Below are 13,846 nucleotides of genomic sequence, written 5' to 3'. Positions count from 1 at the left end.
AAGAGGTCCTACCACCAGTAAAAGTAGTGTTGCAACTCTCTCAGGTTGAGCCCGTGAGCTCACCTACCGGTCCGCGTGAAATTTTAATATGCCCTTAGACAACCAACGATTAGGTATAAGCTCCAGTAACCACTTAACACCTAGATGAATCCTGACGTTCGCATTCCAGATTCAAGAAATATAATATATATATTTTTTGTATTAGTAAGAACTGCAATAAATTCTTATTTTGATAAATATTAAGCCGGAGTTTTTAATATTTAATGTACCTTTTGCACGTTTGATTTACAAGAATTGTCGGAAATATTAAATATTAAATCTTGAAACGGTAACTGATTTTTTATTATTTTAAAATATCGATCTTCTAAAATATCTAGAATCTAGTCTATCCACTTACGGTTTTCATTTTTAACACGCCTTTAATAATTTGATTTATATAGTATGTATCTAATGAAATCTTTGAACATCATTTTCATAGACCTCAAGATTTTTGCTTAGGTTGAAAATTTTAAGACACGTAGAGGACAAATGAATTTCAATAATTTTAAAACGCTCTGACCAGTATCAAAAGGATAAAAAACAATCTATGAAATTAATTGCTTAGCGGCGTTTTTAATTTCCAAACTACCTACATATTTAATAATACTTAACATACAAATGTGAGTTAACTTTTACGCTATCGGGAACGTTAAAAAACTGGCACTATCTCGGTATGTCAACCGAGTCACAAACGGTAATCAGCCAATAAATCCGACCATCTGACATTACTGACCACTGTCAAAAAGGAAGTAATTTGCGGATGGCTCTTATCCTATCATTCTATTGATATTAGAGAGTTCGAATGCACGCAGGGATGTATTGCGTTATGTAGTGCAAAGTACAGCGAATTTGACTTTCTAAAGTTGAACGGGTTTATAATATTTTATCAAAGAGGATCACTACTAGAATATAGTTTAGTATACATATGTACATGACCAAGTACGTATCTATATGTGAGGCCGTCAGCGCAAAAGTGACCTAAGCTTACCATAGTTATTATGGAGCAATGAGGTTTAAGTTTTCATGAATTTGAATTTTAAAAAAACAATACGCGCAAAAATAATGTTTACAAAGCCATTTGCTATCTATGGGTGAAACTATGGATAAGCCGGTTTTGTTTATTGTTTGTTTAGTTTAAATTTGATTATATTTTAAATAAATTGAAATATACATAATATATAAGCATGATTATGAAAAATTGTGGGTTAGGCCACTTTTGCGCTGACGGCCTCATGTATCAGCGGTAGGCAACGGCTTGGCGATAGGCAGCGGCTTGGCTCTGCCCCTGGCATTGCTAAAGTCCATGGGCGACGGTAACCACTCACCATTAGGTGGGCCGTATGCTCGTCTGCCTACAAGGGCAATGAAAAAAAAAAGTAAAGTTTACGCCTCGATATGATTCAAACCATAGACAAAAACAAGAAATGAATAACCCGATGCGCCTTATTTTATAATTTAATTTTCCTCCTAATAAAACCACTTATTTATTTATTTACGAGAACTGGAAAACTGTGTACTGCAATCTAAACTGCACGTAGTATAAAAGATGTAGGTACTTGAATTCGTATCTGTCTTCTTACAATTGATCAATTGTATGGTAGTTGACGGATCACTTATTAGTATTCAGCAGCCATAGTTAGGTCAGAATTATTTTATTATTATAACCTTCTTATCTACTCAATGTTAGGCCGAAACGTTTCGTAAGGAAATTAACTTACGCTGTTAGTTTTTATTTATCGCCGTAGACAGTCTCACCACCCGTTTGGTCTTTTATTACTGAAGACCATAAACATTACCACGCAGTCACCATAAGATTCAAGTCTTGATTGTGTTGTATAACGGATGTTCTTCAAACAGGAATTTCCGTTTGCTACATAACAAAAACAAGTCTTTACTGGTGGCAGGACTTCTTGTGAGTCCGTACGGGTAGGTACCACCACCCTGCCTATTTTTGCCGTGAAGCAGTAATGCGTTTCGGTTTGACGGGTGGGGCAGCCGTTGTAACTATACTGAGACCTTAGAACTTATATCTCAGGGTAAGTGGCGGCATTTACGTCGTAGATGTCTATAGGCTCCGGTAACCACTTAACACTAGGTGGGCCGTGAGCTCGTTCATCCACCTAATAAAATAAAAAAATGCTTATTAATAGATGACGGTATCGACCGCGTGGGCGGACAGTGCGCCCTGCAATTACGTAATTTTATACTTTTTGCATGTTACGTGTGTTTAATTCGCAAAATTGGTACCCGCCCTGCGGTTAGCCTCCGGAATAATCGAAGTCCTCGACACAAGGCGTCTTACCAATGAAGCTACGATTCGAAGTGAAATTTAAATATAGCTATGGCCATCATAAAGTAATTAATAATCTAAGTAATATTAATAAGACTTTTTTTTCTATATCAATGGGAATACTAGACCTATTAGTTTCTTAAGAATTAAAGATTTTTAAATTGTGCAAAAGATTCACAAAAATGTATATATTTTATGAATTGAAAACAATGGGTTCATGTTTAGTCTAACATCTTGTAAATTTGCGATAAAAAGTCAATTGCATTCCAAACTTTTATTTTTCAATCGTTTCGGTTAATTAACATGTTTATCACCAGCACAATAACAATTAATAAGCAAAATATTTACATTCAAGTTAATCGACTTCTGAATGCATCTGAATAACTACTTTACAATTCAATAATATTTACTGCTTATCATCTCCTTATCAGTTATGTTATTCAATGAGATCTTTTTGTATTAAATAAATTGACAGAATAATCAGGTTTTAGGGATGAGCCCGGCATTTTTCAAAGCGCACATCGCGTTCAAAAGATTAAAAACATTGAATACCAGTATAATTTCGCTATAAAACAACGACATCACGAAACTGGTGGTTGTGAGCGCGCACGAGTAAGTACCACCACCACCCTGCATATTTCTGCCGTGAAGCAATAATATGTTTCGGTTCGCAGGGTGATCAGCCATTGTACTATAAAACGGACACTTAGAACTCATGTCTCAAGATGGTTGACGGCATTTACGAGTACGTTTCTAATGTCTATGGGTTCCTGTAAGCACTAAGGACCAGGCGAGCCGTGAGCTCTCGTCTATGCACTTAACAAGCACACTTAAACTTATATAAATACGACGGTCGCTGTTTCTATCGGCGCTTACTGGTGATAGGACGTATTGTAAGTCCGCATCAATATCCTGCCTGTTTTAGGCGCCAACCCGTCATACATTCCGTTTTAAAAAACAATTGGAGCTTTGATCCAAGTCTCATGGTAGAACGTGAATGCCGCCGTTCATCTTGTGATTTCTGGGGACTCCGGTTTAATTAATAATAATAATATTTAATACTAAATAAGCTCTGTGGGCTCGTTCGCAATTGGGCAATAAAAATATATAATTTAAAAAAAAAAAGTTAAAAAAAATAATTAAAATGGGCATGACGATCATCAACCTATTTTTTCCTATAACAAAATAAATACTTTATTTATTGGGCATAAAACCTCATACTAATGACACTAACAAGATTCGACTACACAAAATGAATAGCCTATTTCGTAACAACTGTGTTTATTGGTGGTAAATATAGCAAATTGATAATGAATATAACTTCTATTGATAAACATTTCACATGTTCCTGACCTAACATCTTGAAATAATTATCCATTGATTATTATTTTATTATTGTTGTGGTTGGATTATTGTAGTGGTCAAATAAATTGCATCATTTTAAATATCCAATTTTTGATGGTCACTTTTATCAATTACAAAAATTAAGTGGAAATTAAAAATATTTTATTGCTATACAATTAGATTCAGTCTGGTGCTTCGACCCGCCTACGGATCGTTGAGGCGCTTAACCCAATCCTGACCTTCCGACTGGTTCAGGTGCTGGCCGAGCTCACTTGCTTCGGCAAGTAGCAACACCAAGTCAAAGCTAAGCCAACAGAGCGTAGCATGGCAGGACAGTGCTCTTTTCTCTCGGCCCTAATCCTTCGGCGTATAGACGGTAAACGAGATAGAGATCTCACTAGAATCCAGATGGAGATCTCACTAGAATCCTGGTCATCGAAGTGGTTCGCGTGCCCTCGGAATTCCTATTTATGAAATGGCGAAGAATACGACGTTCACTACGTGCATCTTTCTAAAAAACAACCGCGTAACGGAAAAACAATTTGGACGCGCTATCTAGCAGGGTTTCAGATAGGTCACCCTTTAAGAATTTTAGTGGTCTTGTTCCAACAACCGTTGCATCAGGATTCCGAGGGGGAGTTCTACTCTCCAAGCGCGTCCTTTTTCATCCTCCTGCCTCACTTGAATTCTCTCTCTTCCGAAACTTTGATTCAAATTATTAATTGACAAAATATTTTAATCAAATTATTTGATTAAAACCGTGCAACAATTATCGCCTCTTCTTGTCTGTAAGATATGTACAGTGGAGTGTGGGGACCATGACAAGGTACTAAGACTGCATAACCATTGATGTTGCATTCCACAAGATTCAATGCCTTATCCAATATTTTTAAATTTTCCTATAATCCTACACAGTTTATCAAATTTGCCTAATTACTGGTGTTAGTGCCCATATTGTTACCTCACAGAGTAATCTCACAAGTTCGATAGCTTCATCAAATATATTTTTGCTATGAAACAATCATTCCTTGCTGTTTCAATGGTATGACAGAGATACAATTTCATGTCTCTAGCTGGGTTGTGAGATTCATATTGTAACAATAACTGTATAAGTTACTTACTTACTTAGCAGTAAGCAGCAGCTTCGCTCTGTCCCTGGCATTGCTGACGTCCATGAGCGATGGTAACCACTTATCGTCAGGTGGGCCGTAGGCCTGCATAGGCAATAATAATAAAATTGGACTGGACATTAGATGATTTAAGATTGATGCTAGCCAGACTGAAGTAAAGGATGTATTGTAAGCTGTTAATTTGTGTAACCTAAAACTGTCAATTCAAAAATAGGGTTATTTTATTTATTCAATTTATTATACCACAGAAACCTAACAACGAAGATGTCATTAGAAAGATGTCTATGCCGAATTCAAATGGTACAAACACCCAAACAACTATCAATATGAAATTTTAAAATACTTTTTTACCCTTCTTTCATTAAGTAGTTCATTTTGTTGTGTGTTAACTACTTATGTAGTAGTTAACTATTTACAACTAAAAACTTTTACACTAATTCAATTTAATTCTCATTGAACATTCATGTAAGTCGTATTGCAGCAGAATTAGGCAGAACGACATTACCCACTACATTACCTACATTACATGGATACTCACAAAACATGACAACTAAATGCTGCTACCCATTATTTGCACCTCGAAGAGGTGATGATGGTGGAAAGAATTATGGTGATGGTATAGGCTGATACCACAAATTAATATTGTTTTACATAAGTCTTGTTTTATATTCAATTAGTGATTTTAGTTCTCTTTTTGACATGAACTGCCTACTTAACTGTTTGTTGTTTTTGGATTGCTGAGATGTGTGTACAAGCTCACAGCCCACCTGGTTAATATTAAGTGGCTACTGGAGCCCATAGACATATCGTCGGCTTATTGCAAGAACTCATTAACTGCAAAAAATCACTAAATGCGTTTTTAACTATAATGGGCTCATTTTTGCATATCCTACAAAATGCGAAAACATACTAATTTCTAGCTGGCCAATTTTAGCCGTAACGTCTTTGGTAGAAAACTGATAATTGCAACTTTGGAAGTCAGGCATTTACAAAGATTCACTAAGCAGCACTAGTTATTTTTATTAAATGGATAATTATTTTAAAACAGCATACATTACATTACAGAACTCATTTTCAGCATCTAATTAACTTTATCAAAACAATGTAGTATAATATAGCTTAAAATTGTATTTCGATAAAATTCATTATTTACATTTAGTTAGTTTCTGTAATGAATAATTTCATCAGAAATGCAAAATAAGTAATCTTAATGATTTTTATCGATATTAATATAGTTAATAATTATAAATCGTCATATAAAGATTTCCATAAAATCATTTATTCTTTTTCATAATTTTTTCCATTTTGTTGATGGCATGATTTTAATAAGTTAACATTGATTAAGAGAACAAAGTAACTTCTTGCAGCCTTCGTAGTTTCTCGGTTGTAGTTTTGTGAGTTATATCGGGTTTGGTGAAATGCGACAAAACAGCATGTCTAGGGAACACCGGGCATAAGACGAACCCGACGAACGCGGGTGAGGGTGGGTTTGCGTGGTACGAAAGAGTACTGCCTCGCTCGCTCAGTTTGCGGCGAGATACGTTGATTACCACGCCTGTTATAGAAGTTAATGATTTCTGACAAAATGCAAAGAAATAAATGTTTCAAACAAGGACGAGGAAGCAAGATGTTGGAACTATTGAAGTTCCGAACAACCTTCGCACAACCTAGCAAGCAAACACCTGATCTACCATCAGCATCATTCTTTCCACGAGTGTAGAAGACGTTAAATGATACACTGGAGAACGGGCAACATCGTTATCTGAGAATCATATCAGTGGACTACGATCGCCAACTTGTATTTACTGATAGGATGGTTGGTATGGCGTATGGCAAGCCTGTAGGAGTTGGTACCACCATCGAAGCGAAGCAGCATACGGAACAATTTAGATTTCGATTTCGGGTCTCAATATGGGTAGTGGCATTCACGTTGAGATCTCTATGAGCTGCAGTAATCACTGTAACACCAGACAGGCTTTTTTATATTTTTTTAGGATTGAAGGATTACTGGTGGCCCGGAGGCCTTTCCAGATTCACCAGGATATGTGGGCTATCAAAGGCTCAGCCAAGAGAGGTGGGATTTGCTAACAGCTGTTCATGCGCCTCCAAAAAAGACCTAACAACTCAAGAGCAGCTGCTTCGCGAATGAATCTACTACCGGATCGGAATCACAACCCGCTGAGAAGACCCGGCGAGAAACTCAGCGAGCTGATGCAAAGAAGCCGTATGAACCTATGAGCCACTCTGATATCTTGAACCTAAGAGAGTTGAGAAACAAATTAATGTATAATAAGTCAATTGACACTGTAGGACAGAATCTACAGTGTTTGAAGGTTAAATGCTTCAAGCTTGGAAAAACCGACCTAACATTGTTCAATATAGGTATGACTACGTTTCCAATTTTAAAGACCTAGCCTGCAGAGCAACACCATTGGTATAATAATATATCTGTTAAAGAAGGCCCAAATTATCTTCCTGAAGAAGAAACCTCTGATACAGTTTTTTTTAACCTAGATCTTTTTTTATTTGTTTTATGTTTTTGTATTGTGTTTAAGCTCAGTTCCTAATTTTCATTAAAAAATACATGATTGAATGAATACATGAGTGATTGACTAACAGGAAGAAGAATTTTTTTTTAGATTCTTATTGAAGTCGTCCTGGCCTAAAAGATAAGACGTCCGGTGCATTCGTATCTAGCGATGCATCGGTGCTCGAATCCCGCAGGCGGGTACCAATTTTTCTAATGAAATACGTACTTAACAAAATATGTTCACGATCTACTTCCACGGTGAAGGAATAACATCCTGTAATAAAAATCAAACTCGCATAATTATAATTTGCGTAATTACTGGTGGTAGGACCTCTTGTGAGTCCGTACGGGTGGGTACCACAACTCCGCCTATTTCTGCCGTGAAGCAGTAATGCGTTTCAGCTTCAAGGGTGGGGCAGCCATTGTGACCATACTGATTGATACCTTAGAAGTTATATCTCAAGGTGGGTGGCGGATTTACGTTGTAAATGTCTATGGGCTCCAGTAACAACTTAACACCAGGTGGGCTGTGAACTCGTACACCCATCTGAGCAATAAAATAAAAATAATATTATGTAAAACTTTTGAGACTGCGAAGTTGTCGTGAGTACTTGGCAATATTAGCTATTGCAAGTTCTTACGTCAACTGTTATGAAAAAATTGTTTTTGATTATTATGTTATTATTCGTTTTTGTTTATTTAAATAAGGTTTGATAAGTATTTTGTGGTTTTATTTTAATTTAAGAAATAATTAATTCACATATAAAACCGACTTACAGTAGCAAGAAGTCATTAACTTTTAGTTTTAGTTTATAATTAATATATAATTTTATATGACTACCGACTTTCACTTGTTTTAATTAATATACATATTAAGCAATCCAAAACATTCAATTTTTCTCACTGTAATTATGTATGAAGGATAATATGGGCTAATCAACATAAACACTAACTAATTCCAACTAAAATGCCGTTTTCCCAAAATATTGAATATGTCACATAATGACTTCTTGCAATAAGCCGACGATATACAATGTTAATGCAGTATAGTTACAACAGCTGCCCCACCCTTCAAACCGATACGCATTACTGCTTCACGGCAGAAATAAGCAGGGCGGTGGTACCTACCCGTGTGGACTTACAAGAAGTCTTACCACCAGTAATTACGCAAATTATAATTTAGCCAGTTTCATTTTTATTACACGACGTTATTCCTTCACCGTGGAAATCAATCGTGAACAATTGTTAAGTACGTATTTCATTAGAAAAATTGGTACCCGCCAGCGGTATTCGAACAACGGTGCATCGCTAGGATACGAATGCACCAGACGTCTTATTCTTTAGGCCTCGACGACTTCAACTGTACTACTTTCTAAATAGCAAGATTTAAGTAAGAAGAATGAAATTGTAATATAATATTTTTCAAACTGTTTAATTTATTACCTTGATGGAAATGTTGCGGAATAGGAGACCCCGTTCATGGTCTAGCCATGACAATATATCATGCTGGTGCACTTTGGAGTTTATTTCTCATTATCATGAACTCATATTTTTCTCACATTCTATAATTGTAATACACAATTTGATTTATACGACATTTTTTATGTTTGTTTTGTTTTATTTCATTCGATTAAATTTATTTCCATTATACCTAAAGTATCGTTTACGCATGTCATTTATTTTTAATATGACATTGACACTTGACAGTAAATGTTTGACAGTTGATGTTTAAAGAGTCAAATCCCATAAGGGTTTTTCCATTTAATTTCTTCAATATTTATTTATACATGCTTTAAACGCGCCTTCTTAATATTGTACTTGATGTAGACACTAGAAATAAAATAGATGGTGTTTCGGTCGGTCTGCGAAATGTATTCAACCCCAGACAATTTTCCATATATAAAATTATAGTGTATGTTCCCACCTGTCAAATACATAGAAGAATCAAACAAACAAAATAAAAACGTCGTCTATCTTCCTCCCTCTATGATCTCCTTCCTCCTGATATTCCTCGCCCCATTGATCTCAAATCTCTTCTTTCCCTTTAGTTATCTCCCCTTTCGTTTATATTCTTAGTTCATTCATTAACCATAATAATATGAAGCTGTAGTTTGTCTGTCTGTTATCGAACTAACCCCTGTATATATATTGTGTGCGTCTTATTTGTTTTAGGTAAATCAACAGAGATCCTGTCATCAAACATTCTTAGCTACTCACTTAATTCTTAGTGAATATCTGTGACCTTGCTCGTTCACGAAGCCCGCTATAGAAAGCAGAGTATTAAATACACTTGAAATTGGCGAAATCTAAAAGGAAACGCCATAAACCTAAGAGATAGATAGATAATAAAAACGAATGCAGCCCAACATGGAGAGTAGTTACCGACACTCATAGACATAAGCTATACCAAAAACACTTCCAAGCTTCTACCTATCGCCAAAGATAATATGTAATGATTTTCTAAACATTTCATATCGGAACACATTCAACTGTTTCAGGAATTAATAAAACTGTTGAGAATTACTGTTTATTGAGGTAGTTAAATCGTAATTATATTACCTTCTGTATTATTTTCATTTCAAATTACCTTAATGTATATTTATTTATCCCGGGATCTGGACGGGACCTGCAGCACGCAATGATTGCGTGCTGCGGGTCTCGCCTGCGAGGGAGATGCTGGACTTCCACCGGGCGCGTCCGTAGGTGGCGGATCACGGGATCCTCTGGGCGACATTCCCAGAGGTATCGTCCGATCTTTTTCGTTGCAAGGATTCTTAGGTTTAGGTCCTAGGTTTAGGATTAGGTTTAGATGTAGGTTAAGGTCCTAGGTTTAGGATTAGGTTAAGGTTTAGGTTTAGGATTAGGATATTTTAGCTAGGCTTTGCAACGAAAGAGATCGGATGACGCGGACCAAATCAGCACTAGGAGGAGCGGAAGGTCGGCGCCCTCCACACTCTTCACTAAGTGAAGAGTGCTCCTTCTGGAGAGTGCAGCTTCCGATGGCACCGGTTTGCCGGCATGCCGTGAGCGGTGGCACCCTGTGCCCCGTTGTCGTGGAAGTGAGCCGGCGTTGCATTTTTGTGACTGCTGGCCGCTGGTTGCCATGTCCCCGGCTTCGGCTACAGGGGAGCGCCCCTCAGATATGGGGGGTACCGGTTCGCCGGCGTGGCTCCGTGGTTGCTCGTTTCGAGCGTCGGGCGGTGGTCTACCGAGTTGCCCTGGGCATTCGGTGGGCGACCGGCCAACCCGTAATCCCCACTGAGTGGGGGGCGGTGACCGCTGCCGCAAGGCACGGGGTCGCGAGGACGTAAACCTCTATAAAAAATACCCCAATCCCAAGCTCCGATGCCTGGCGAAGGGATGAATGGCTGGAGGGAGTCCAGTCCCGAGGGCATCACTCGATCCCAGGGGACCAATCCCCTGGTTAAATAACAAAGGAAAAAATTAAAATGGTCAATTGGAAACAGATATTACCCCAGGAGGGTACCTCTCGCTCAGCGGGAGGAGAATCCCTCCGTGCCTCTGAGCAATCGGAGGCACGCTGCCCCTCGTATTCTGGGGGGGGCAACAATTGCCAAGAGGAAGGCGGCGGCAGCACGAGCCGCGAAAGGGAGAGGGTCCCACTCGTACACCCCGAGCGCTGTGACAGTGCGCTCTCACTGCGCTCGACCCAAAGCTCCGCAAGGGGCTGCGTGTCGAGCGGTCGAGAGTCGCCACTTTTTGTTCACGACAGCGCCGGACTTTTCGTCAGTCGGAACCAGGCTGACCCGAGAGCTCGAAGGAAGCGGAAGTCGGTCAAACGACCGGCGGCTCCCGCTCCCTCCGAGTCCTCGGAGGTGGAACCCGCACCTGCCAAGTTCCTGGCAGTCGAGGAAGGGCTGGTGAATGCTGCGGCGTTACCCCCCATAGGATGCGGACCTACACGAAATTTGACGGTGACCTACGGCGAACCGGTTGTCACCACCCCGGTGCGGACCAGTGCCTCCCGCCGTAGAGATGCAGCTCATGTGAGGGAAGGTGAGGTTGAGCGACTATCCCGCTCCCTCGTCAAAGAAATGGAGGCTACGGATCCACGGGGGACATTCGTAGTCTCGAAGGAGATTGTCTCCGCGGTGGCGACCAAATCGGGCTCGTTGAAGGGCACATATGTGCAAGCCCTGAACCGCGTGGCCACCGCCGTGGAGACACGACTGGACGATCTCCTAATGCGAACAAGCACGGACGAAGTGATTAGCCTGCGGTTGCAAATGGAGCAACTGCAGGCACTGTACACTTCCGTGCAGGTAGAAAACGCGGAGCTTCGTGCGGAGAGTGCTCGGTTGCGGGAGGAGATGGCCAGGATGCGTGTGGTCCTTGACGATGTCGTGGGATGTCAAGGCAGCTCGGCCTCTCCGCCACCCGTGCCCTCACCGCAGGAAGCAACGGATAAAGACCGCGAGATAGAGGAATTAAAGAGGTGTCTCGCGATAATGGAGGCCCGCACGTCTACGGTGGAACGCGCAAGGCCTCCACTGGCGCACGAGCGGCCTGTGCCCACATATGCGACAGCGACCGCGGTTGTACCAGCGCCCACGGGGGCTGCAGCCAAGGTGCGTAGGGCACCCGCCACACGAACGGTGCGCAGCTCTCGTGCACCGGCCAAGCCCGCTGGACGACGAACGCCCGCCCAGCCCACGAGGCCCCAAGCCGCTGCTTCTGCCCCGCCCCAGGCCGCTGCTTCTGCCCCGCCCCAGGCCGCTGCTTCTGCCCCGCCCCAGCCTGCCAAGTTGGGGCCTGGCAGAAGCCGCAAAAAGCGAGAGAGGGGCGTGAATGCCGCTGAGACAGCGCAGATCCCCCAGCCCCGCCCATTACCTCCTGCTCCGTCCAACATGGATGAGGCCTGGAACACGGTGGTGAGGCGGGGGCGAAGGAAGGCTGCAGCGCCAAGCACCCGAACCACCCCTGCGGTCGCCTCCCCTCAAGCAATGGGTCGAGCGACGACTGGGGGAGGGAGAAAAGGGCGCAAGGTGAAGAAACCACGCGCCCCACGGTCGGCAGCGGTCGTATTAGACCTGCTGCCGGCTGGCAAGGAAAAGGGCCTCACCTATGGGGAGGTGATGGCTCGGGCGCGCGGTAGCGTCGACGTTGACGCCATAGGTGTGGAAGGGGGACTCCGAGTCCGGCAGACGGCCAGCGGGGCTCGGCTGTTGGTATGTCCTAGTGCTGACTCCGGCGCGGCCGCAGACAGACTGGCAGCCCGGCTTCGCGAAATTCTGCCGGACCCGGAAGTGGTGCGCATAGATAGGCCTGTCAAGATGGCGGAAGTCAAAGTGACGGGCCTGGATGAATGTGCCACTAAGGAGGAAGTGGCCGCCGCTATTGCGTCGCAGGGCAACTGCGCCCTCGCGCAAGTGAAAGTGGGGGAGCCTCGGAGTTGTTACTCTGGATCTTTCACTGTGTGGGCGCGTTGCCCTGTGCAGGTGGCCACTCTTTTGGCCACGCCTCCACAAGGTCGGCCCGCCGACTCGCCGGGGAGGCTGCGCGTGGGCTGGGTGATAGCCCACGTGCAGTTGCAGGAGGCACTTCCATGGCGATGCCTCCGGTGCTTTGGCACCGGTCACGGCCTCGCCAAGTGCCCATCGGCTGTGGATCGCAGCGGACTTTGCTTCCGTTGCGGTCAGGCTGGGCACAAGGCAGCCTCTTGCAGCGCCGCCACGCCACACTGCGTGTTGTGTGACGCGGCGAAGCGGCGGGCCGATCATCGAGCCGGAGGCCCGGCCTGCTTCTCCGCCCCCTCTTCCACAAAGAGGCGGCGTGGCGGGAAAAAAAAAAAGAGAAGAAAAAGGCAGAGAAAGAGCCGGCTGCACGTGAAGCAGCCGGCCCGTCAGTTCCCGCCGTGGCCGTTGAGCCGCAAGGCGGGACGGAAGACGAGGGAGCGATGGATGTGACACCTCAATAATGGGTCACGTCCATCGCTTCCTCCAAGCGAATGTGAACCACTCCGCCAGGGCGCAGGATCTCCTCGTCCACACCATGGCGGAGTGGTTCATCGACATCGCGATCATCGCGGAGCCATACTTTGTACCTCCCGACCGGGAGGATTCCTGGGCCGGAGATGTCGATGGCTCTGTGGCGATCGTGATGCGACAGTCGGCGGCGTTATCGTCGGCGGGGTCCCGACATGGTGGTGCGCCGCCTCTACACGGGGGTGGTGCGGTCAATGGCACTGTACGGGGCTCCCGTATGGTGCCACGCCCTGACCCGTGACAACGTCGCAGCGTTGCGACGTCCGCAGCGCGCGATTTCGGTCAGGGCGGTTCGTGGGTACCGCACCGTCTCGTTTGAGGCGGCGTGCGTGCTCGCCGGGACGCCTCCCTGGGACCTGGAAGCGGAGGCGCTCGCTGCGGATTACGCGTGGCGATGTGATCTCCGCTCCAGGGGGGAGCCGCGTCCCGGCGCGGCGGAAGTTCGAGCGCGGAAGCTTCAATCTCGGCGTGCCGTGCTCGAGGCGTGGTCTCGCCGCCTGGCGGACCC

The 13,846-nt window shown here is 43.4% G+C and overlaps 1 protein-coding gene across 6 annotated transcripts in view; it reads right to left on the bottom strand.

Moving 5' to 3' along the window:
• Ctns (lysosomal cystine transporter cystinosin) overlaps positions 1-9,007 on the bottom strand; it is a 71,458-nt gene extending 62,451 nt beyond the window's left edge. For 3 of the 6 annotated variants that reach the window (XM_089736798.1, XM_028174129.2, XM_089736794.1), the window contains exon 1: positions 8,777-9,007. The gene's annotated coding sequence lies outside the window, so the exon portion shown is untranslated. Of the gene's footprint in view, positions 1-1,757; positions 1,910-8,776 lie in introns of all 6 variants that reach the window. The other 3 variants (XM_089736800.1, XM_089736795.1, XM_089736803.1) reach the window with 2 other exon arrangements.
• Between the last annotated feature and the right edge of the window lie 4,839 nt (positions 9,008-13,846).

The sequence above is a fragment of the Bombyx mandarina genome, chromosome 22, assembly GCF_030267445.1.
Source record: "Bombyx mandarina strain Sakado chromosome 22, ASM3026744v2".
Lineage (NCBI taxonomy): Eukaryota > Metazoa > Arthropoda > Insecta > Lepidoptera > Bombycidae > Bombyx > Bombyx mandarina.
Note: the sequence above shows the minus strand (reverse complement) of the source record. Positions and strands in the feature narration are given on the sequence as shown.